This window comes from Camellia sinensis, chromosome 5 (genome assembly GCF_055761805.1).
Source record: "Camellia sinensis isolate YWXY chromosome 5, ASM5576180v1, whole genome shotgun sequence".
In the NCBI taxonomy this organism is placed as follows: Eukaryota; Viridiplantae; Streptophyta; class Magnoliopsida; order Ericales; family Theaceae; genus Camellia; species Camellia sinensis.
The window spans coordinates 203,641,883-203,667,451 of NC_138965.1; the positions used below are offsets into that span (position 1 = coordinate 203,641,883).

The following is a 25,569-nucleotide window of genomic DNA, read 5'->3' on the forward strand; positions in this document are numbered from 1 at the left end:
TTAAAATTTGAGCTTTAATTATGTGAGTGCCGCACCTAGTAACCATCAATCTTGTACCATTACATAGTCCATCTTTCGGTGCAATGTTTCTCAACAATATTATAGGACAACCCACTTTCAACTCTAACTTAAAAGTTGGCAACCCAGGAGGATCCAATGGATTTAAATATTCATTAGGATATCTATTTGTAATGGTAGGATCAATTTCAATATCTTCAGACATTTTATCTGCTGCAAGATAAGTATATAATCTCCCTGGAAAGATATTCAACGCAGTAGTATTAATGTCACTGACATCATCGTTACGCGCAGACAGAATTGTGCGTTCAGTTAAAAATGTTGGGGTTGACGTCTCTATCATATTCAATTGTGGATAAACTGTAGAGAGTAATTTATTCAAATCTTGACATTTGTGTATTGTTGATGGAAGGTTAACGATTTCTTGAGGATTGGTCCCAATCTAGAAAAAAGTGAAATCAATAAAAAAGTAAGTGTAAACACAATTTATTAATTTAAAATAATCTATATAATACAGGTTAAAGTAGTGTTACCTCCATCAAGAAATTTGCAAAATTAGCATTTTCATGGCCTTCATGATTCAAGCGCATATTCAAATCCAAAGTCAAGATATATATATGCTTCCATAGAACAGAGTGTCTTAATGATGCATTCAAAATTTGCTCACGAACTCTTTTAGGTATAACTGGTAAAATTTGTCGAAAGTCTCCTCCAAGAACAACAGTAATACCCCCAAATGGTTTTTCACTATCACAAATATCCCTCAATGTACGATCAACCGCCTCAACACAATGTCTATGTTGCATAGGAACTTCATCCCAAATTATGAGTTTTGTTTCTCTAAATAACTCAGCTTGTAATGATTGTTTGCTAAACCCATAAAGTGAATTTTCCAATACATCTAACGGAATGGAAAATGTTGGATGTGCAGTGCGACCTCCTACCAATAACAGTGATGCAATTCCAGACGAAGCCACAGTAACAATGATATGCCCAATGCTACGACATTTTAATGCAATCGTATTGTATAGAAATGTTTTCCCTGTTCCTCCACCCCCCATTCAGAAAGAAAACAGTTCCTTTATTTTGGAAAACTGAAGGAGTGATTGTATTATAAGCATTCCGCTGTCCATTATTGAGACAATCAATAGTAATTTGTGGATCTTCATGTTGTGCCTTACTCTGCAGTTGTTGATGTTCAACTATCAAACGATTACCAACTACTGCACTCCAATTTGCAGTAGGTTGTGGCATGGGTGGGAAGTCAATTAAACTTTTTCCTGATTCATGAAGCATTTGATTCAAAAGACGGAGACCATAATCTTCAATTTGAGCCTCAGTTGGTTTAGAAATGACAAACAATGTACAAATCTTATGTGCAAGATCATCACATATATGCGTTGAAAATTGATTCCATAATGCACATGGATTTAGTGGAGAACACTGGGTGAGAATAATACTAAACAATCTCCTCAATTGATATCCATTTTTTATGACTGCAGCCTCTTTCAAGCATTGTATCCATTCTTCATCATCTTCTAAAAGCCCCCTTGCAACACATGCTAATTTAAATGTATCATGCACAACATTATCGACCGCGCTTAAAAACTGAAACGACTTTGGTCCTTTGACAACGGTTAGTAATAAACGTAGATAAAATCTTTCGCCACAATTAGGGCTAGCAAAGTACATTCTACCAATTGCATATCCCCTTTCTCTTGATTTCCATCTCTTTTCTGACTTGAGCCAAACAAAATGTTGTGGAAATTCTTGATAAGTGAATGGACATTCATCTTCACTAGCAGCACAATATGCAAAGAAGCTAGTAAGAGTTGACATTTGTTGACCAGCTCTAGGTTGAATTGTTTGTAATGACTCTTCTTGGTTAAAAACAACACGATGCATTCCAGGTAAATGAAATGCTAATCGTACAACTGTTGGCATCTCTGCATGCATAGGATGACCAAATATTCACCAAGCAGATTCTGGAGGTCCAATATACCTTGTATCGAGATATTGTTGAATCTCATTTATCATTCCTAACACCATCGTTGTACGATCATAACCCTTATAAATGTACTTATGTATATACTTGACACATCTCATTCCGGCACAAACTTCCACATTTATATGACAGTTGAAAAGTTTTGAAAGAAATGCATTGTATGGTACGACATCCCTGTTATCAACTTCTTGCCCTCTCACAGTATGTACTTGACCATTATTGCGACGACGATAGATAGGGTATCCATCTTAATCCATAATTTTTGTTTCTGTGAATGCTCGAGGGTATCTCTTAGTGCATCTACCATTTTCCATACATGGTGCTTGCAGATTTCGAGCACCACATGGTCCATGTCCCATACAACATTTGATAGTTTCAAAAAGCATAGGATCATCTTTTCGGTCTGGAAATTCTGCACAGACCAATTTGTCTACTTGAGCACATGTCCGAATTTTGTCTGGACTCTTGAGAAATAAAAGTGCATGCATATGAGGGAGGCCTCGTTTTTGAAATTCAATTGTAAAAACATGTGCAACTTTATTTCCAAACACTTTATTTGTTTCTATCTTCTTCATCAAACATTTTCTCTTCAACTCAAAAACACGGGCAATTAAATCAGGATGATCAATAGGTTTTTGATATGGTAATAATGCTGAAGTAATTTCTGGCCAATTGGGATTTGCAGTCATGGTAAGAAAAATATCTGGGTGTTGGTTGTATCGTGTGATAGCCATTGAATCTTGAAAGATTTCAAACATATGTCTAGGACTACTAGTAAATGAAGATGGCAAAACAAACCTTTGACCAATTTGTCTAGGTCGCACATAATCTGGATCCATATCTGACAACTCTTGGTAAAGCTCAGCCCGAAGTTTTCCTTGATTAAGCTTGTAGTATGTCAATCGATTTTGCTCAGTTGCAGCCCAAGCATCTACCAAAAACTCTTGAAATAGTTTCCCACCTCTCAAAATTGTTGAATACTCTGTGGGTCATTCAAACAAACGATAACTATAAAAATTCATTTGAGTAAGTCGATCAGTTGAAGGTCGATCATACTGAACATTCCACAATTTTAACTCAGGTTCCCATCCAAGCTCACCATATGGAAATAATAGAACAAAATGTAATGGCAAGTATGCTGGGTGACATTCATTAATTTTCATTAACTCATTATTTCCTCGGAAATGTAAAATAATATCTCTCATTCCATTTACCTCTGTTCCATCACCTGGTATTACAATTGCAATCTCATCTGTAGTTGGTAGGTTATATCAACGTCGATCAGTTGTTGAACTGTAATGAAGATGAGCAGGTAGATTGTGTCCTGCCGAGTCTAATTGATATAAAATGGCATGAGCCTGGCGATATTTATCTACAAATGCATTGACTTGCAACAAACTATCCTGAATAGCTTTGAGAACATCCCTTCTCAAGTTAGGATTTCTACGATTACAAATTTCTAAAGCTGAATAAGGGTCATAGATATACAGCTGAGCATAACTCGCATCCTGCCCTGGTTGTGGTTGTAGTGATCCTGTTCGATGTTGCAATTCCCCATGAATTGTGAATGATGTAGGGCCCCTTCCACTGAGTACTCTAGGATCTAATGTAGCACCAAGACTCGTAAAAGCATTGGCTGCATTGTACACTCGAGTATAACTTCGAAAGGATTTTGATTGATCATTATTCCCATCATACAATGCCTGAAGTGGTGGAGGGGGTGTAACAAGTAAAGGTAGCCTAATCTTTCCTTCCAAACAGCAAGTTCCGAATAAGGGACGCTTTATAGATGATTTTGTCAATTTTTCATCCATCCAATGTAAGGTTGAACAATAAGGACATAACACATCCATCTTGCCAAGATAATGGCGGCAAGAATCTTTGTGTGCCCGGGCCTCAATTGATATACTCGTAGGCAAATCTTCTAATTCATCATCAGTACATAGATCTTGTTGAAAAAATCGATTTATAGGAGTAGACCTACGAATATTTGTGTATAAATAAGATTTTGTAAAACAAAATGGTATGAGTAAAAGTATGTATTTCAAGATTAGACATAGTAGTTTATCAATTCCTTTTTGAATTTGAAGATGTGCTTTGGCATAGAAAACGGACATGTAGAATGATGGGTAACCATTGTTCGTTTTTGTGCCGACTGAGAATCTTCAGTTATTGTTTCCCACTCCAAGTGAGTGCGATCGCGACGAATTGGTGTTAAAGAATGTTGTCTTAGTTAAACACATTCTTCTAATCCCTCTTGCTCTCGTTGCAAGCATTGAAATTCAATTTTTTCACGCTCTCGCCGTGCCCGTTGGGCCAATGCAGCTTTTGATATTACATTATCATTTTGTGCCTAAAAAGAAAATATTTTATCATTGAAGCAAAAGATGTGAATATTTTGTGCTTAAAATGAAACTATCTTCTTATTTCTTCCCTTTCTCTTAATTTTGTTTTCTATTTTATTTGTTTTCTACTTTTAATAGTGTTATCTTTATTACTTTTTTTCTTATTTCTTCCCTTTCCCTTTCCCTTTTCCTTTCCCTTTCTTTGTTTTCTATTTTATATATTAAATAAGAAGTAAAAACCTATCTTATTTAGTTTCTCCTTTCTTTATATATTTTTTCTTTATTTCGTCGTTTCTTTTTTCCTATTTTCTTTATATAAGTAGCAACTCATGGATGGTACATTATAAATGCACATGTATCCATGCAAAATAAGAATAAATAAATTTGAAAAACACATACAAATAATAACAAGTTACAGGAAAACATATTACAATCATTCTACAAAAACAACATAATACAATAAATTCATTTTATACACTCATATATTTTAACTATTCAAAATTTTGATTAGTTTTGCATCATATTTTTAAAAAAGAATATATACCACATGACATGCATTTGTCATTCTCTTGCCGGAAGGAGCCATCTTTTCTTTTCCTTTAGACATTGGGTTGACATTTTCTTTATCTTTTGCCTAACAAATATAAATAAAATATTGAAAAGATTAAAAAAATCTTATATAAATAAAATACATATAATGTTTGACTTGATTTTGTACTTGCCGCACGAACACGGATAACATTAAGGTCGTGCTCATCACAGATGACCACACCAACATTTCTACATGGAGTTGTAGGAGGAGGCCTACAGAAATAGATTGTGAACAAATTAAAATCTATATAATAAAGTGGTAATAGTAAGAGTAAAAAATTCAAGATTGTCTTGGGTAAAAAATTCTTTTTATTTTTACCAATTTGGTGTTAAAGAAGGTTGTCTTGGGTTAATACATTCCTTCGATCTTTCTCTTTCTCGTTCTCGTCGCGGGTGTTGTCCCAATTGGTATGCAGAACATGGCTATTGATTTTTTTCACGTTCTCGCCATGCACGTTGGGCCAATGCAGCTTTTGATAAAACATTATCATTGTGTGCCTAAAATGAGAATATTATATAAGAAGGTGCATAAAATGTGAAGATTAACTAACTTACTTCCCTTTCATCATGTATTTTTTCTTCCTTTTAACTAACTTTTCCTCTTCACTCGGTTAAGTTGTTAGTCATATAAGAACCAATGCATGTATTTATGAAATTTAAAAAGGAAGGGAAAAATAATTTGAAAACACATTAAGCACACAAAACTGCAAACTCACTATGCACACACTTATTGATTTTAAGACACTACCCATCTCTTTACAAAATGTACGTTGAAAAGGTAAATATTAGATCATTGGGTACATAAAATGTGAATATTAGCGTGTAATATCTTGTACATTCCTTTTCTCTCTTTTTGTTGTTTCTGTTATATTAAAATACATTTTTGTCTTTTTCTTCTTTCCTTAAGAACTTCTTATAAGAAAAATAAAAATTAAAAAAAATTCTATTATGTAGTTTCCTTTTCATCACATATTTGTTCGTTCTTCTTATTTTCCTTTTTCGTTTTCTTCTATTATATTTTTATTATGCTATGTTGTAGATGCAACATATTGTACAAATGCAACATATTTTTATCATACAAATAGACAAACATATTAAAAATTCAAATTAATGTTCATACAAATGCATTAGCATGTTGTACAAATGCTTACTTTAACATGCTTCAGAAAAACATTTCACATTCAATAAAAAGAATTGAATAAATTTTTGAAAAAGAAACTTTTGAAAAATGTACATAAAAAATAGTATATGACACTACGCAATTCTTAAAAAAATCTATATAATATTCGAAAAAGAAACTTTTAAAAATTGTTGAGAAATCATACCATGAGATGTGCATTTTCCTTTCCTTTGCCATAAGGAATAGCTTTTTTTGTTTCCTTTGATATTGCTTTGTCTTTTTCCTTTGCCTTTGCCTGTAAAAAATAAGTAGAATATATTTATAAATTATTTTTAAAATGATAAGAAAATACATGTCCAATGTTCAAGTGACTTTTATGCTTACCTTATGAATGCGAATAGTATTAAGGTCACGCTCATCGCGAATAACAACATTAACATTTCTTTTTTGAAGAAATCGAACCTATACATACAAAAACTTTAGAGTAATAAATAAAACTTTATACACATAAATAAGAAAATTAGTAAAGGGAGGAGATATTACGGTTCGGTGTAAGTCCCCATCCACCTATAAAGTATGAGGAAAAAAAATAATTAGAATAGTGATGTTGTCCATAACTGTTGTACTTAAATTTATTAGAGAGGTACTTAAATTTATATGAAGAGAAAAAAGAAGAAAAAAAACTTACTTGACCAAAAATAGTGATATTGTTCATAACTGTTGTACTTCAACCTAAAAATTTTAGACACAAAGAAACAAAAAATTAGCAATAATAAAAGTTAACATGGATTTCATTGGCAATGAAATGTTATTTCCAAATATGTTGCTACCAAATCGAATAATAAAATTCAAAATTTTATTTAAATAAATAACTGCCATGAATAGAAAATACTTAACGGGTTACAATCAAGAGGAAAAAATATATATATATATATATATAAACTTCTAAGAAAAAGAAAAAGGTCAACAGATACCAGAGGCACGTACCTTCTCTATTTAGAAGGGTACAATTTTTTTTTAAATTTTTTTTATAACAAAATGTTAAATACATTTGTTTGGGTTAAGTTAAATACTCGGTGAATTTGATTCAAAACAAAAATCCTTATGTTAAATACTTGCGTTAAGTTAAATACTTGTAAGTTTAATACATTTTTTTTTCATGAAGACAACTAAAGTAATACGCACACACATAAGGATTGACCAGAATTATATTCCCTTAAAAAGGTGCAAAAAAAAAAAAAAAACATAGAATGTTAAATGAAAAATAGAATATTACACATAGATTATTCTATGTTGTGTTCATGAAGAATATTATGTTGAGTTTATACCAACATAGAATACTATACTCCTTTAAAACGGTGCCAAAAAAATAAATAAAATAAAATAAACTCTCTCGCCATATTACACATAAATGTTAAAATGGCAAGTCTTTCAAATTTTTCTTTTAATTAGGAACTCTAGATATTCACAAAAAAATTAAATGAAAAATATTTATCATCTATACATTAGAATCACACAGCAAATAAATATTACATTTGAATGGTACAACTAAATAAATATATTGCAAATAAAATGTTAAATAAAATTTTCTGAGTGTCAATTTAATTTTTTTGTTGCAGGAAGATCAACTAAATAAATCACCCTTACTTTCTTTTTAAATAGCTCCAAACAAACAGTCCCTTCCCCCTCCCCCTCTCTCTCTCTACATTCTTTGCGAAACCCATAATCAAACTCACATTTTCTGAGTCAAACCAGCATTTAGAATAGATGTTTTTTAACAGTCACATTAAAATGATAAATTAAAACTGGAGCACAATAAAATGGTCTAAATTTGAACTTTTCTCTTTGTTAACTGACTTCAATTTTATAAAGATGAAATTAAAACCAAAATCACACAACAAATATATTACATTTGAATGGTACAACTAAATAAATATATTACACAGCAAATAAAATGTTAAATAATTTTTTTGAGTGTGAGTTTAATTTTTTTGTTGCAGGAAGATCAACTAAATAAATCACCCTTAATTTTTTTTTTAAATAGCTCCAAACAAACAGTTCCTTGCCGTAATAACCTATCTCTATATCTATCTCTCTCTCCCTACATTCTTTGAGAAACCCATAATCAAACTCACATTTTCTGAGTCAACCTAGCATTTAGAATAGATGTTTTTTAACAATCACATTAAAATGATAAATTAAAACTCGAGCACAATAATTGTCCGAATTTGAACTTTTCTCTTTCTTAACTGACTTCAATTTTATAGAGATGAAATTAAAACTAAAATTAAAACCCATTATAATCATAAATATTTTGAAGTTCACCATTTATGACTTGGAAACTCCAAACATAAATTTATGCAAAAAAAAAAAAAAAAAAAAAAAATCACTACATAAGAAAGCCATTTTATAAGCAACAAAGTAATACACACATATGCATTGACCAGAATTTTTGAAATGCAACATATTCAATTATACTCCCTTAAAAAGGTGGAAAAAAAAAAGGAACATAAACTCTCTTGCCATATTACACATAAATGTTAAAATGCCAAGTTTTCCAAAAAAAAAATTAAATGAAAAAAAATAGTCCCTTTCTTTTTAGAATGGTACAATTTTTTTTTTTTTTTTACATTTGAATGGTACAATTTTTTTTTATAACAAAATGTTAAATACTTGTTTAATACATTTTTTTTTTCATGAACACAACTAAAGTACAATACTATACTCCCTTAAAATGGTGCAAAAAAAAAAAAAAAAAACATAAACTCCCTTGCCATATTACGCATAAATATTAAAATGCCAAGTCTTTCAAATTTTTCTTTTAATTAGGAACTCTAGATATTAAAAAAAAAATATATGCAAAAAACAGTCTCTTTCTTTTTATAATCACACAACAAATATACTACATTTGAATGGTACAAATTTTGTTTGAATTTTTTATAACAAAATGTTAAATGTTACTTACACACATATATACATTGACCAATTTTTTTTGAAATACAACATAGAATACTATGCTCTCTTAAAACGGTGCCAAAAAAAAAAAATAAATAAATAAACTCTCTTGCCATATTACACATAAATGTTAAAATGCCAAGTCTTTCAAATTTTTCTTTTAATTAGGAACTCTAGATATTTAGTACCATAAAAAAAATATGCAAAAAATAGTCCCTTTCTTTTTAGAATCGCACAACAAATATACTACATTTAAATGGTACAAATTTTGTTTTTAATTTTTTATAACAAAATGTTAAATACATTTTTGTGGGTTAAGTTAAATACTTGGTGAATTTGATTCAAAGTAAAACGGATTATGTTAAATACTTGCGTTAAGTTAAATACTTGTAAGTTTAATACATTTTTTTTATCATCTTTACAAAAAAAAAAAAAAAAAACATAAACTCTCTTGCCATATTACACATAAATGTTAAAATGCCAAGTCTTTTAAATTTTTCTTTTAATTAGGAGCTGTAGATATTCAAAAAAAAATAGTTCCTTTCTTTTTAGAATCACACAACAAATATACTACGTTTGAATAGTACAATTTTTGTGTAAAGGTATATCGTAGTGATGTCTCTCTCTATATCTTGCATACATGTGTGACCTATTAAATGAAATGTTCTTTCATTAAAAGGGTGACTAAATCATGGTTGATTGCATCTATTTTTGAAAAATTAAATTGAGCATGTAGAGTTCTTCAACTGAGCATTCCAGTGATTAATGATGTGCTTGATGGTTTAATAAGTTGAATAGAAATGAATAATGCCTTTTTGTCAAACAATCGTATGGGCGCCTAAGCCTAGGTTTTTATTTTGTAAAGAATAAATAAATAAAAGGGAGAATAGAAGATTTTCAATAAACAAAAGATATCATCACATAACTACGATGAAGCAACCCGACTATGCCTCACTAAGGGCACAATGCAAGTAGCAGTGCACACATGATTTTCAATATCAAGTTAATCTACAAAACTACCCACTACTGCTATATCAAGCACTCAAGCCTCCAAGAAGAACCAAAAAATAAATAATTGTGAAGGTCCTTGGGTTAGGGTATGAGAGAGAGTACTTGACTTCTTTCTAATAATGCAGCAAAATTGACCAAATTTAAACAAATCTTGACCAAATTTTAAAAATTTAAGATAGACCAATTTTATTAATAGCGACGTAATCTGCTAAATGTTTTATACTTCAATTTACCCACCGGAGTTAGGACAACCAATCCTAATCCAAGCTTTAAGTTATAACAACAACAATAAGGAGTCAGGACAACCAAACCATGATGGTTATGATTAGTAAATTACTTAACTTACTCTCTCTCTCTCTCTCTCTCTGTTCATCAAATTTGAGTGAAAATTTGATTAAAAGCTTGATCTGATATGAATACTCCAATCCTTACTCTCTTTGCATCTTCAAATCTTTTCAAAAAAATTCCAAACTTATCCTAAAAACCATCTCCTATCCATACTCTATTTTAAAATTTTATCAAAAAAGATTAAAAGTATTATTATTGGAGATTTGGTGAAATTTTTTGTTCATCCTTGAGACCAAACCAAATTTCTGCTTAATAGTTCAAATAATTGACAGTAATTCTTTGATGAAAAAATAATTTCTGCTTAATGTTTTTTTTTTATTAAAAAAATTGGCAATAATTCTGATTAAAAATTGACAAAAATTTGGTGATGAGAGACATTTCCTCAATGTTTAATAGTTCTGAGAGAAATTTGGTTCACAATAATTCTGCTCAATGTTTAATCAAAATTGACAGAAGGCATGATGTAAATAATTTTAAGATTAAAATGTAGTTATAAAAAATATATTTAATTTTTTTTTTCTTAAAGAACTTGTAACATTTTTGCTTGTATTACGTGTTCTACAAAACTCAAATAAAATAACAATTCTCCCTAATGTTAATGCAAATTAAGAAATAAACATATAAGATTTATAATGTTCACCAATATTGCAAATCAAAATATAAGAGCAAGCAAAAAAAAATTGTAAACACTGACAGAAATTAAAGTTATTGTATACTAAATCTATATATTAAAGCACATCAGTATAATGTAGGCATTCAACTCATCTTGGTAATGAAAAAAAGAAAAGAAGCAGAAATATGTGATATTCTACCAAATTGCTATCAAAATGCTAGCACATATTATGTCTATGATACCAAGAACCCTTTTATTTACTCTCCATTTGATACTGTCAAGTGTATTAAGGGCCTGAAATGCAAAAAAATTTGTAGAGTGATTCCAATTTCAAGTGTAAACATAACAAATTGGTTAGACCAACTCCCCGAAGCTATTTGAAATGAAAATCATTCAAAAGCACACAACACCTCAGAACTAAATACTGTCAAGAAAATGTAAATAAATTAAAACCCATTTAAAAAATAAAACCCATCAAGTATTAATTCAAATTCAAAACCTTTTAAAAAATTAAATCCATTTAAGAAACATAATGTTAAGATTAAATTGGATAAATTACATTTTAATCTAGATTATAAATTACATTAAACTGGAAAAATCTATTATTGCAGATTAATCTATCTATTATTGTAAAACATTTACAAATGATAATATTAAATTTTTTTTATAAATAAATCGTAAACTAAAAGCAAATTGAATAATTTAATTCCCAATGGAAGCCAAACAACATATTAAAGAAGTAGGATACCTTTAATGGTTTAGCCAATTTTCTATGAACAACAGCTGATTAAAAAAAAAAAATCAAATAGATCTTTGTGTAAGATCTATGTGTAAAATCAAATAGAGAGAGGAGCACTAAAGATCTTTACAATTTTCTTATTTGTATAATCAATTTTGCTCCCCAAAATTACTATATGTGAGAGAAAGATTTCAGTCAACACTATTACAATGAACACACAACAGGTTCTAATTTCTTATTTGAAGTCCTTTGTTGTTCCAATTCTACGTGCACTGAACATATAAAGCTGATCAAGAAGGCTTATTCTTTCCAATTTTGGCTACTTGTATTTCAAGCATCTCCTTAAATATAGCTAGCTATGAGACCTAGGATGGTTTTGAGTGGATGTTTTTTTTTCCCCTCCATTTTAGCATTGGATGCTATCATGAGCTAAATTTATATTAAAGAACTGGTAGTTTTGGGTCCAAAATATAAAAATACCATATGGAGGTGGAGTGTGATCATAGAAAGGGAAAACATTATGGAGTATACAAACAAATCAAATTAAGTAAACAAACAAATCAAATTTTTTAAAACTGAATTTATGCACAATTTGTATATAGAGAATCTTTTTATATAATATACCTAATATTTTCTTAGTTGATGATTCAAATTATTATTATTATTATTATTATTATTATTATTATTATTATTATTATTATTATTATTATTATTATTATTACTTACAGTGCTTTTTGAAGAAAATGAGAATCAAGAATTCTTATTCTATAGTTTGTCTATAAACTGAATTCAATGCTTTTCCGCACCAATTTTCTACGCCAATTTTCTAGTGTATTTTCTGTGTACTAAAGCACATCAGTATCTGTAAAAAAATTGACCTTTTTTTATTAACCTTTTTTTATCTGTAAACACAAAACTAATGTGTATTAACCTTTTTTTTTTTTGGAACACCAAACAAATTTCTGCTTAATGTTTTTTTAGTGATAAAAAATTTCTGATTTTGGTGATGAACAGTTGACAGTAAACACATTGAGCAGAATTTTTGTCTCTCATCACTGATTTAAATAGTTGACAATAAACACATTGAGCAGAATTTTTGGTGATTTTGGTAATAAAAAACAGAGCCAAATGATTTTGGTGATAAAAAACATAGCCTTTGCAACTACAAAAAGCATATACCATGATATATCATCCATAAAAGTAAACCACAAATTTTAAAGAGCTCCATAAAATGTGCAAACAGATTAACAAAAAGAACATTATAGACCTCTTTGCAGGTTCATAAATGTTTTCAACCATGAAAATGTCATACATGATATGACCTAATTAAGTTGAGACTTACTTGCATATCACCTATAGAGCATATAGGTTGTGAATTTACATAAAACAGCAACACGTATCCACATGCTTCTTAATGGAAACTTGTTGAACCTTGTAACTGATTAATTTATGTCATAATACTATTGGGCATTGTTTGTAATTGGAGGAATGGGATTTGCCACACACACACACACACATAAGAGCATATCACAAATCAAGCATATATGTATTGGTGATCAAAGTTTAAAGATTATTCTTCTAGAACCTTGATATGGGAACAAAGTAATTATTCCTCTGTGCTATCAGAGAAATATGTTATTGCTCTTCTGTGTGTGTGCTATCAGAACCTTGTTTGTAATTGGAGGAATGGGATTTGCCACACACACACAGAAGAGCATATCACAAATCAAGCATATATGTATTGGTGATCAAAGTTTGAAGATCATTCTTCTAGAACCTTGATATGGGAACAAAGTAATTATTCCTCTGTGCTATCAGAGAAATATGTTAGTTGCCTAATGTCATACCTTCGTAAGGTAGTGTCTACTCTTCTTCAGTTTTACTCAATAGCAAAAAAATAACAAAAGAAATAACAAAAGAAAAAAATTCACCTGTATATATCAGTTGGCTCAATAACAAAAGAAAAAAAAATAAGAAAAAATAAATGAACAAAACAGTCCCTTTATTTTTGAAAACCATTGATAACATCTTGCCTTTAACAGTCAATTTGCTTTTTATTTTTTATTTTTTTGAGAACATCTTTTCTTTTTGTTGAGGTAGGAAAATCTATATCAGCAAGACAAAAAAGTGAGTGTGAATATTTACTATGATGTCAGATTGAAATTAGGACATGAAAATGTAGTCTGATAAGGGGAGGGAAAAAGATGTTAAATAAAGAATCAAATCTCTATTACACCCTTTGTTACTTGTCACTAAGTAGATTGATGGTGGAAGGAAATGAAGTTTGTACAAAGTGCTTACAATCCCTCTAGATATAAATGTAGAATATACATCTTTTATCTATATATTTGGGATGATAAAGTAGGAGCTTGAAATGTAGATTTAATGAATTTGGATCCATACCTGTTATATTTGCAACCTATATATATGTTTGCATATAAAATTTACTAAAATTTAAAACCGAAGAAAAAAATGGGAGCCAAACAGGGGTGGTTAATATCAATATGCTTCAAGGATTATATAGAAGCTTAGCTTCAAGGATTATATGCTGTCTTACACCAGTATAGAGAACTAATTATAGAAGTATAGTGGTCTGTTGAATATTTTCTAAACTAACCGAGCAGGATGTCGAGCAGCCGAAGTGATGTCACAGCCGGAGTGAACAACGGTAAGAGTGGTCAGAGTGATCCACAGGAGCTCTGATGAAGGCAAAAGCTGAGAGAGGAAAAAAAAAATTCAAGAAGAAGTTAATAATACTTTTCCATATATCTATAGATTGGTCTGTGCAGAAGTTAAAAAATTCAAGAAGAAGTTAATAATATTTTATGTTTGAATTCAAGTAAAAGAAAAGAAAAGAAAATAAAAGAAATTTTGCTGGAAAGAAATTCTATAATATTCAAGTTAACTGCTGGAAAGAAGTTAATAATATTCAAGTTAACTGTTGGAAAGAAATTCTTAACTGTGTAAAAGAAAAGAAATATGTTGATTTGCAGAATTTCTTTTGATTTGCAAAAAAGAAATCTGTTGCAAACCGTATAGCTCAATAAAATCTGCAAACACCATAAAATCTGCAAAAATCTGCAAACCGTATAACTCAATAAGCATTCAAGATCCAATAAAATCTGCACACACCATAATAACTCAAATCTGCACACACCATAATAACTCAAAAATAAAATCTGCACACACTAAAATCTGCACACACCATAATAAAATTTGCACACAATAAAATCTGCACACACGGGTAATCCAAATCCAAACCGTATAACTCAAACCATATCACCCGTATAACTCAAAAACACAAAAATAGAGCAAGGAAGACAGATGGCAGACATAGGGTATGGGGGAGACAGAGAGTAGATACTGATACAAACACAAACAAATCAAATGAACTGTGTTGGGCGGGAACACCCATTGATCTAAATCTCACATTTTCAAAAAACTTTGTGACTTATTATATAGATAAGAACAACACTTTGATGACTACAGAATTTGATGAGTTATTAACACTTTGATGCCTTAAATAAACTCTGTCTTTCAATGGATAACAAACTAAAAACAGGAAAAAAATAGCAGCCAAAGTGATTAACACAAAAAAAACAGGAATTGTTAACATGAGTTATTAACACTTTCTTTAAAAAAACAGGAAACAGTTGCCAATAAGCAAGATGAACTAACCCAGCCGGAGTGATGAACTAACCCAGCAGCCGATAAACTAACCCAGTGCCAAAGTGAAACAGTTTCCGATAAACTAACCTAGTGCCAAAGTGATGAACTAACCTAGCAGCCGAAGTGATGTTGAGCCGGAGTGAACAACGGTGAGAGTGGAACGGTGTAAGCTCTGATGAAGGCTCTGATGAAGACTGTGATGAAGGCAAAAGCTGAGATTTTAAAAAAAAATCAAGAAGAAGAACGGAGAGGAATAGAGAGATAGAGAGGGTAGGCAGAGAAATAGAGAGGGAAGGTGGGTAGACAGAGGGTAGATAGGGAGGCAAATCATTTGTGATGGGAAGACAGAGGTTAGATACAGAGGTTAGATACTGAGAGAGAAGCGTGGAGAAACAGCCATGTTGGGCGGGAAACAGAAATGTGGAGAAACAGAAATGTGTAGAATTGATCTCAGCCATTGGATAGATATTACAATTGATCTCAGCCATCGGATCAAAATATATCTCACATACATTTGAAGACATTTTCAAAATCCCTCTTGCCTTATTATATAGATTAGGACTAAACAATAATACTAGAGCAAAAATTCTAACATAGAAAAATATTTTTAAAAAAACAACTTATCACTTAGATTCATTATTTATATTTTAAATAAATCTAAATTACACATTATTTTTATTATTATTATTATTATTATTATTATTATTATTATTATTATTATTATTTTATGTTTGAATTCTCGAACCCTAATTACTCACAACTAAAAAACGACGGAGAACAATTAACCACATTCAATGTGCTGTTCCAGTAAGTCTTGTTCTCTTCATACTTCGAATTCTCATGGAAGAGATCAGTAAGCCCTTCCATGAAATTCAGAATCAATATATTCGCATTCTTCAAAGTCTCTGCAACATAAACATCATCGTTCGAATACGCAACCATGTCATGAACCTCCACTGCGGCACTCTCGATTCTCTCTTTGATCTCCGGCAAATTATTCGATTTGTTCACGAGTTGATCGATTACCGCTAACGAATTGTTAGGAAACGATCCAGTGTTTATGATCCGAAATGGGTTTTCCGCGAAATTCAACGTGGATGTCGGCAACTCAAGGCCGCCGGAGACGGCGTTATCTTTCGGTGACTTTAACCATGTCCCTTTCCAGGCTGTTAGTACGTCAAGACAGACTGGCGGAGACGGAAGTGGTGACGGCGGCGACGGAGCTTTGTTGAGGAGGAGGTGGTGGTGGTGGTGGAGATGGGTTTGGAAAGGGTTGGTGACGTGGAGTTTGGATTCTCGGACGAGTCTGGCTTCGGCTTCGAGCCGGGCACCCTCCCACTGAGCCATGTGGCTGACGTTGGCGGCGCCTTTAAGCTGTCCTGAGTAGAGGGCTTGGCTCTTGGGCTTGTGAGTCACTGGATCAATACCCATTTTGGTTAGTCTTTTTTAGAGGTGTGTTCCAGTAATTTTTGATTTCGTTGTCTGTTCTCCTAGCCAAGTGAGTCGCTGTGGTTGACCATCTGTTCAAATTGTCAATCAATTTAGAAATTATTAGAATGAGGCTACATATATAAATACATTTTTTATTAAAATAATTTATTACTAAATAAAAAATGTCACGACCCAAACCCGCCCCGAGAAAGTTGGCATCGTAACCGGCCAGTAATCCTAGATTACCACAGGCCTTTCTATACAAAACATACATAACCGGGGCTTGCGGAAGCGAAAACAAAACACTAATAGTCCAGAGAGCTGTGCATTTATATGAACATACATTACATGCCAAAAATGTTAATTTACCCACTACATTACATCACATATAATCAAAAATTCATGTACAAAACATAGGCTCACGCCACATGTACAACCAAAACCAAGCTTCCTAACGGCCTTCGAGGCCTAGCCCCATCTCGGAGGCACCAAAACACTGGGTAGGCTTCAAAACGGCGGCTCGGCTTGGACTCCGCCTAGGCTTGACTCCCAGAGTGCTCACCTATAAATACATATATACAAACAATGAGCTAAAGCTCAGCAAGTAACATTAAAGTAAAGGAGTAGTGAACGAATTCCACATTTCATATATCCATAAAATAAATCATTCATAAACATAATCATCTCATATCAGAACATACATAATGGCATACTCCATAGAACATAACATTTGTCGTCCAACGACTAGAGTAACCGGTCTCGGACACCGATTAAACACATACCGAGATCTCGTAAACTGGTCCACTTAGGACTATCTATGGATGCCATACTAGATTCGCAAACTGGACATTCGTTCACAGAAAACATTTATCATTTCAAAACCATAGCATAACGTAGCACTTTTAAATATAGATCATACAAACATATCTTTACAGAAATGTTACTCACAGTGGGTTTTCAAAACCGATTGCACGGTCTTCGCCTCCTGACCTGCAATTATTAACATTATAACACATTTCTTCAATACACATTATCATTAAATCACTTAATTCATGCCATTCTATTCTCCCCTTATTAAATTTCATGTTCATGAGGTGCCAAATGATGCCAATAACATGTGCAAATCATGTAATTCAACTTCTCAAAATTTCCTAAAAAAAAGGTCCCCGCTCGAGCGGCGAAACCCCCGCTCGAGCGGACAGCAGACTGTGATAAAGATACTGGATGTGCGAAATCCCCGCTCGAGCGGTAAAACCCCCGCTCGAGCAGACGGCGACAATTTGGGTGAAAAACCAGTCCAAAAATCTGCTAAACCGTGAGTCTCCCTTTAGCAAAATCAATTTTCCAAAATCATAAAATTCAAGGCTTAAACACTTGAAGAACAACTTAATTTAAGCTTCAAAACTAAACCCACGTGAATCACATAAGAGATCAAGCTTTGAATTGAAATGAAAATTCATAACTATGCACCCAAAAGCTTCATTTCCCAAATCCATGGAGTTTCCTCCCCAATATGCCAAATATAAACATGAATCATAAATTTATGCCTTGTATGCTCAAATTAAACATAATTTCCCCTTCAATCCATTTACTTGCCATGAGATCAAAGATGATTCAACCTTATTTCAAGAAATTAGAGGGAAATTCTTACCTTAATCACTGAATTGTAGAAGATTTAGCTTGATTCTCTTTTTTCCTCCTCTTCTTCCCCTTTCTCACGAATTCCCTCTCTCTCTTCTTTCCAGATTTTTTCTTCTCTTTTGTTTTTGAGTCAAACATAGGTCAACATCCTTATCTTAAGTCATATTTAAAAGATTGTGCCATAAACTCAAGCCAAACGGGGCTTAACGAATCAGACGAAATTCAGTCCTCAATTTATCGTCCCAACGGGTTCTAAAAATTCCCGGTATCACATAGGCGTGTTCAATTTCGTTTTCCGAACCCATTATGGCCGTCAATTTCAGTCCCGAAGTTGTAGTCTCAATAGATATATATATATTTTTTTTTCCAATTCAAACAGATATTCTTCAATTAATTTCATATGAACACATAATGAAATACGGATATTTGTGACATGCGTTTCGGGGTCATTACAAAAAAGCAGTGTGTTTCAAAAAAAATAAAAAGAAGTGGTGTCCACATTCACGTTCCATCAGTTGAAAATATTTTTTTAATAAAAACTTAGTAAGAAAATAATTTTCTGTGGAGAAATGGTTTGGAAATACTCTTCTGATTCTGGGGGACGTTCGTGATCCGCTGATAGTCACCTGAAAAGGAATAAACACTCAGGTCGGGGGTGCCGGAATTAGCACTCCGGCGGACAAGTTAGTCTCAACACTCAAGGTTACTTATATTCTAAATTAAGCACAACAATTCTCACATACCTTTCTTAGTCTATTGTTCCTTTATTTATACTCGTTTCTTGGGCCTCGAGGCCAAGTCCACTTTTTACTCATTATCTTTTTATTTACTCGGCTCCATAGTTCGGTATCTACTCGGCTTATCTACTTTACTCGACTTCTTGATCGTGCAGGAAAGAGCCGAGTAATATCTGTCTTCTAGAGTACTCTTCTGATTCTTCCAATTATCTGGCCCCCACAATTGCCCCCCAAACACTCCTACTAGCACCAGTTAGTCGGTGTGTTTGGCTTCTAGTTTGGGAAGTCAAAAATTCGACGGTTAATCCTCTCCCCGATACGTGTCAGAATGCGTACATGCTTTTTGATCATTATAACGCTTTTCCGCCTCATTCGTGCTTCTTTCGCATTTATCACGATTTGAAACGTCAGTCCCTTCAAATGTACGCTTTTTCGAATATTTGAGCCCCCTTATAGCGATCCCGGGTTTACCCTTGTTGTACAGTGATCCGGACATGTGTCCGTGGATGTTGGTTGTTGTTTATTATCATGTTTGTATCCTCTTTACTTTGTATATTGAGTTATAGGATGTGTTGGGCAGGTTTGTGACAGGTGGGTTATGTTCGGGAGCCTAGTGTTGCTGCCCAGAATTTTGGACCTTCGCTCGAGCGAGGAGTTGGTCGCTCGAGCGAGAGTGGGGTTCGTGTTTGGTGGGTCGAGCCAGAGTGGCTCGCTCGAGCGAGCGGTTGCATCTGGTTCTAAACCTGAGAGCTGTCTTTCTTGGCTCGAGCGAGCTTCCTTCGCTCGAGCGGTCTGGGTTTTTCTTCGCTCGATCGAGAACTTCTTGGCTCGAGCGAGAGTTTTCTGTGTCTGGTCGCTCGAGCGACCAATCCTTCGCTCGAGCGAGCGTGTTTTATATCAGCGTACAGCAGCGTCTTAAACATCACTTTTTCACTTCTTTTCTTTGATCTAACCCTTGATCCGAGTCTCTCTCTCTCTAAACTTGCACTCTCTCTAAGATTTGATCTCCCTAGGGTGTGAATCTAGCCTAGGGTCTTTGTTAAAAAGATAGAGGGCGTTGAGAGCTTCGGTTTAATCTGAAAAAGTTTGGATTTGGAGCAAGTTGATCTTCGAGTCTTCATCTCCTTTTTGGCTAAAACTTCAAGGTAGGGATATCCTACTCCTCTCTATGGGTTTTGTCTTTAAATTTTGGCATTTTGAGATGATGGGGTTGGTTTGGTAATTTTGTGAAAGTTTGGGGCTTTTGTGCAATTTTACAAAAGTTGGGGTTTTAATTCATAATAAACCTAGATGCATGTTTGGCATAGAAAAATGGAATGATTGTTGAATCATTGATGAAAATGGGACCTAAGGGTTGAAATGTTAATTATGGGAATTGACCTAATTACATTGTTTAATTAATTGGGATAATTAATTAGGAAGAATGAAGAAATGAAATGTTGATTGAATATCCATTGTGCATTTATTTTCTGTTTAGAAATAACTGCTTTGGGCTATCGGTGGAGGATAGTCGTGATTGTTGTAGACAATGCATGATGATTAGGCAAACTGAAAACTAATCAATGAAATGTGTCATGGAACTTGACGGTTGATAGAATACATTAACTGTATGTATTGGGTGATGTATATAGAACCATTGTGTTTGTATACGTTATGTGTAGAGGAGGAGATAGGGGATGTACTCCGCGGTTTAGGGGAAGATAGGGGATGTACCTCTAAACCGGATAGTGTTGGGAGAAGATAGGGGATGAACTCCGTAGATACAGCTCATATGCTTGTCTAGAGAAGTGAAGATAGAGCTTATATGCTTATCTTTGTGAAGTGTGGATATAGCTTATATGCTTATCTGTGGATATTGTGGTTATACATATCTGTGTAGAATGTGGATATAGCTCATATGCTTATCTGTGAATGTGGATAATGTTTTTATACATATCTGTTGAAATGATGATAGAGCGAGCATGCTTATCCGTTGAAAAAGGAAAAAAATGAAAGGTAACTTGGACTCGTAAGTTGTATGACATAAATGTGTAATTTATGTGAATGTATCTGTGTTAGCCATCTATCAATTGCTAATATTTTAGTCATTGTTCATGGTTGGTTTAGTGTGTTTCTACTGGGCTGTGGCTCACCCTATATAGGAATATCATTTTCAGGTACAGGTAGCATGCCACCTCCAAGGACATAGCTGGGAGGCTAGAGGCGGACATACTTTTGTCGCTTAACTTTTGATGTATTACATGTAACTTCAAGCCTAGGGCTTAATGTGTAAACGAGTTAGTACTCTTTTGTTGTAACCAAGTGTTAACTTGGAAAGCTGTAAGCCCGTAGGGCATTTTGTTTTGATGTTAACATGTAATACTTATGTAATGGAACTCTAATGAATAAAAGAATGTGGTTAGTTTATATGTAAATGCATGTCTTATCTGATGGGTTTAATGTTGTTATTTTGAGGGCGTTACACCCCTGGACTGCCAGTCGGTATCTCTTCTGTGACTCACATTTTCTGCAACTCCTCTCCGTCTCTTTTTGTCTCCTTTGCTTTTCGTAAGTTTTCTTCTCTTTTCTTTGTAATCCTACTTTCCGTATTTATTTTTAATTTAGAATATCCTTGGGTCCTTACGAGAATGGCTAAACATTAGAAAGACCTCCTTTTCGAGGGTCAAATTTCTGGGTTCCGACGACATTTCTCTATCCCTGACGATGTCCATCTATCTCTAGTAACGGACAATACCCTTGATATGGAGAGAGAAGACCAAAATACCATCATTTTTCCTCTCATTTCCATTGCGGAGGGTGGGGTTCGTTTTTTCCTTCACGTATTTCTTAGGGCCGTCCTCTGCCATTGGTGTATGATTCCTTCCCAACCCAATGTGAACTTCTTTCGAATCATAATGGGAATCGTAGTGTTGAACCAGCGCCTTAGGATCAACCTTGGCATTTCAGCGATTCGACACTGCTACGCTTTAGCCAAATCCTCCGGTTGGCTCGGGCGCTATTTTCTCAGGGCCAAGGACACCGACCATCACTTGGTTACTATGCTTGCCAGCTCTGGCAAACGAGTTGATGATGTAATGGTCAATGTCCGTGGCAACTGGGAATTCGGCAAGGGCGAAGATCGCCTAGACCCTATTCCCAGAAAGAGGGGCGAACCAGGTTGCCGTGTAACCCCTTGTGTTTATTGATCTTTCTTTTATTCGGCTTTTTCTTCAAGTATAATTCTTTGTTTTTGCAGGCAATAAGTTGAAGACGATTTTGACCTCGGCTGACGACACAGTCCTTGCGGAAATTAGGACTGCACTAAAGTATTTTGGCCGTCTAAACGTACAGAATCAAGGAAGATCCGCCCATATACTCTTGCGGTACGAGCCTACTTATACTACGTTCTCGGCTGCAGACAACATTTCGATCCCGACCGGTGAACATCACCTTACGACTCTAATCTTCCCCAACTTCAAGACCCTTAGGCAAATTGGTCTCGAAGCTTCTGATTCGGAACAAGACGTAACGCCGGTGGTCGAGGTAGTTGCCGAACCAACGAGAGAGTTTGCTGCGGAGGCCGAAGAGGTTGACGAAGCTCTAAACTCAGCGTTCGAGGCAGCCGGTCTTAACCAGCCTAACTCGCCGTCCACTTCAGGTCGGGCGAAATTTTCTTTCGGAGATATTTTTAAAAATTTGAAAGACCTACCTGGCTCTTTTTCTGAAGGTATGGCCGGGGAAAATCTTATGCAGATGGCGTGAAAGAGAAATGCCGAACGAATGGCCGCCTGAAAGAAAGCCGAGGTCGCCCGTTCCGAACCTGCCCCGATTGAGTCTTCACAAACCGTTATTGGAGGAGAGATGGCTCAAGTTATTGTGGTCGAGACGGAGAAGGAAGTCGACCAGCAGTTTACAGAAGAACGGCTGATTCCAGAAGGGCGGGCTAAAAAACGTACTGCCGAGGGAAAAGTCAGCTCGGAGGATAGCCCTGCTAGCAAACAGCCTCGATTAGAGGAATCGGACGTGGTTCCTTTCGTTGTTCAGCCAAGGATAAAAAACACGCCGATCTCTGACGCATCCGCCATGAAGGATCCAGCCATAGCGTTGAGCTTGGCCGCCTAAGTTTCGTTGCCGGCTGACAAGACCACATTTTGAGGAGAGTCGGATTTGGTAGCTATAGCGTTAGTTGCCCAGTCGGCCCTTCTGGTATGTGACTTTTTCTTGTTTGGTTTGGTTTTCATACCATATTTCTTGGTATGTGCTGATCCCAACTGTAGACGTCCCCCGAACGCCCCGGGAGGGTTAGCTCCCGTTCTGTTCATTAGGGGTCACTACAGCTCGGACTCTTGAATGTCACGGTTCCTAATCTGAACCAAAGAGTCTAAATCCGGCAAATCATTTTGAGAAACTGATTTTTGAAAAAGTAGTGCCAAACATGGACTGCTTTGCCAGATACAGAGTCGCCACCTAAATATTTTATTTTGGGAAATTTAGGAAACCCTGACTCGGTGCCAAAAGGCCACGTGTCCGTCATCACCAAAGTTGCCTCGGCTTGGGAACTTGGGTACGATTGGGGAAGGTCACTTCGTGAGCACCCCCGCTCGCCCGGTCATAGACCGGCCTCTACTAACCATGATATCAATTTTTGAAAACATTGTGAGTTCTTATTCCGGTTATTAGCCTAGGTTACTATGTGATGCTTACAGCATATAAGTATAGACCGGGTCGCCCAGATTGGAACAAAACATTTCATGCTTGTTTTTGAAAATGGTTTGCTACCCGCAGGTAGGCTTGAAACATTTGATGATTTATTCCAATTCAGATAACCCAACCTTCACCCACAGGCATTCAGGCAGTTATATTACATAAGCACATAGCCTCATGGTAAGCATGCTATTCATGGCAACACTCACACGCATGCAAGGATGCTAAAGCATAAAGCTTACCGAGTACTCCTAGCCAAAATAGAAACCACATTAGAAATCATGCATGATCCTAAGTATACAAAAATGCTTAATGCAACACATGCAAAAATGCAACCTATAGTAGGCTCGGCTATTCTAAACATGGCATATGGAATGCTACAGCTAACATATATTCAATTTGGAATTGAAAATACAATGCAGTTAGTATGATGCGCCGAGCCCGAGGCATGCAATACAGATGAATGATGCAAACATGCTGTCATACTGTATGCTAATTGAAATATGCCCTAATCTAACCATCATAAGCGGATAAATAAAAGGGAGAAAGACGTGGGGTTGGAAGACATACAACACACTCACGCACACTTATTACAGTTGTGCCCTCACTCGGAGGGTCTGAATAAATAATACAGTCCGAATATTACAGTCCCGAGTAAAAGAATATTACAGTCCAAAATATGACAAAATCCTAATTAATTAATGAATTAACTAAGAAAGTAAATGAAACTGGCGTGCAGGCCAGGGACTGCCTTGCTTCTGATGGATGATGCCTGTCCGGATTGTCTTGCGCAGAAATCCACCGGAATGCCCCAATTAGCCTCTGTTTACACTTGTTCTTGAAATGCGTGTCAAGCCCCAAAAAGTTGCTGATTCCTGATTTTGCTGCAACAGAGAGCAGGAAAGGGGCATAGCAATGTATTTGCACAGATATATGCATGTCTCGATCCTCGTGCCACCAATCACGCATACCGAGGCATGATGGCCGAGGAATCGAAATGCACAACTCAATATAGAATGAATGCACATGAAACTATAGCTAAAACCTAACTCCATCATGGATAATCCGGAGCGTCGGTGACTGGGGAATTGAGACACATTCCGTCACTCGGAGTACGAAATGTACCTCGTTTCCCGTGCCCGGGCTAACTCTTATTCCGGACATGATGCAGTATGCATGATATGCGTGAAATGCAACTAAGATACAATCCTAACATATACAATGCTCTGGAAATGAAACGCCTCGAAATGCGTGCACACGGGCACGCAAACCAGATGCCTCGAAATACGTGCACACGGGCACGCAAACCGAGATGATACATGAATGCAATGAAAATGAGATGCCTTGAAATGCGTGCACACAGGCACGCAAACCGAGGCAATGGTAAATGCAATGAAAATGAGATGCCTTGAAATGTGTGCACACGGGCACGCAAACTGAGGCAATGGTAAATGCAATAAAAATGAGATGCCTTGAAATGCGTGCACACGGGCACGCAAACTGAGACAATGGTAAATGCTATGAAAACACAACATGGACTTATAGTAACATGAGGGAACCTCAGCCACACTCACATAAGAAGCCGGTTGATGAAAATGAAGTGCCTCGAAATGTGTGCACACGGGCACGCAAACCGAGGCGATGGCAGAATGCAATGAAAATG

The 25,569-nt window shown here is 34.8% G+C and overlaps 1 pseudogene; it reads right to left on the bottom strand.

The window, feature by feature from the left end:
• Positions 1 to 16,164: 16,164 nt before the first annotated feature.
• LOC114312371 (transcription factor MYB106 pseudogene) overlaps positions 16,165 to 25,569 on the bottom strand; it is a 190,810-nt pseudogene continuing 181,405 nt past the window's right edge.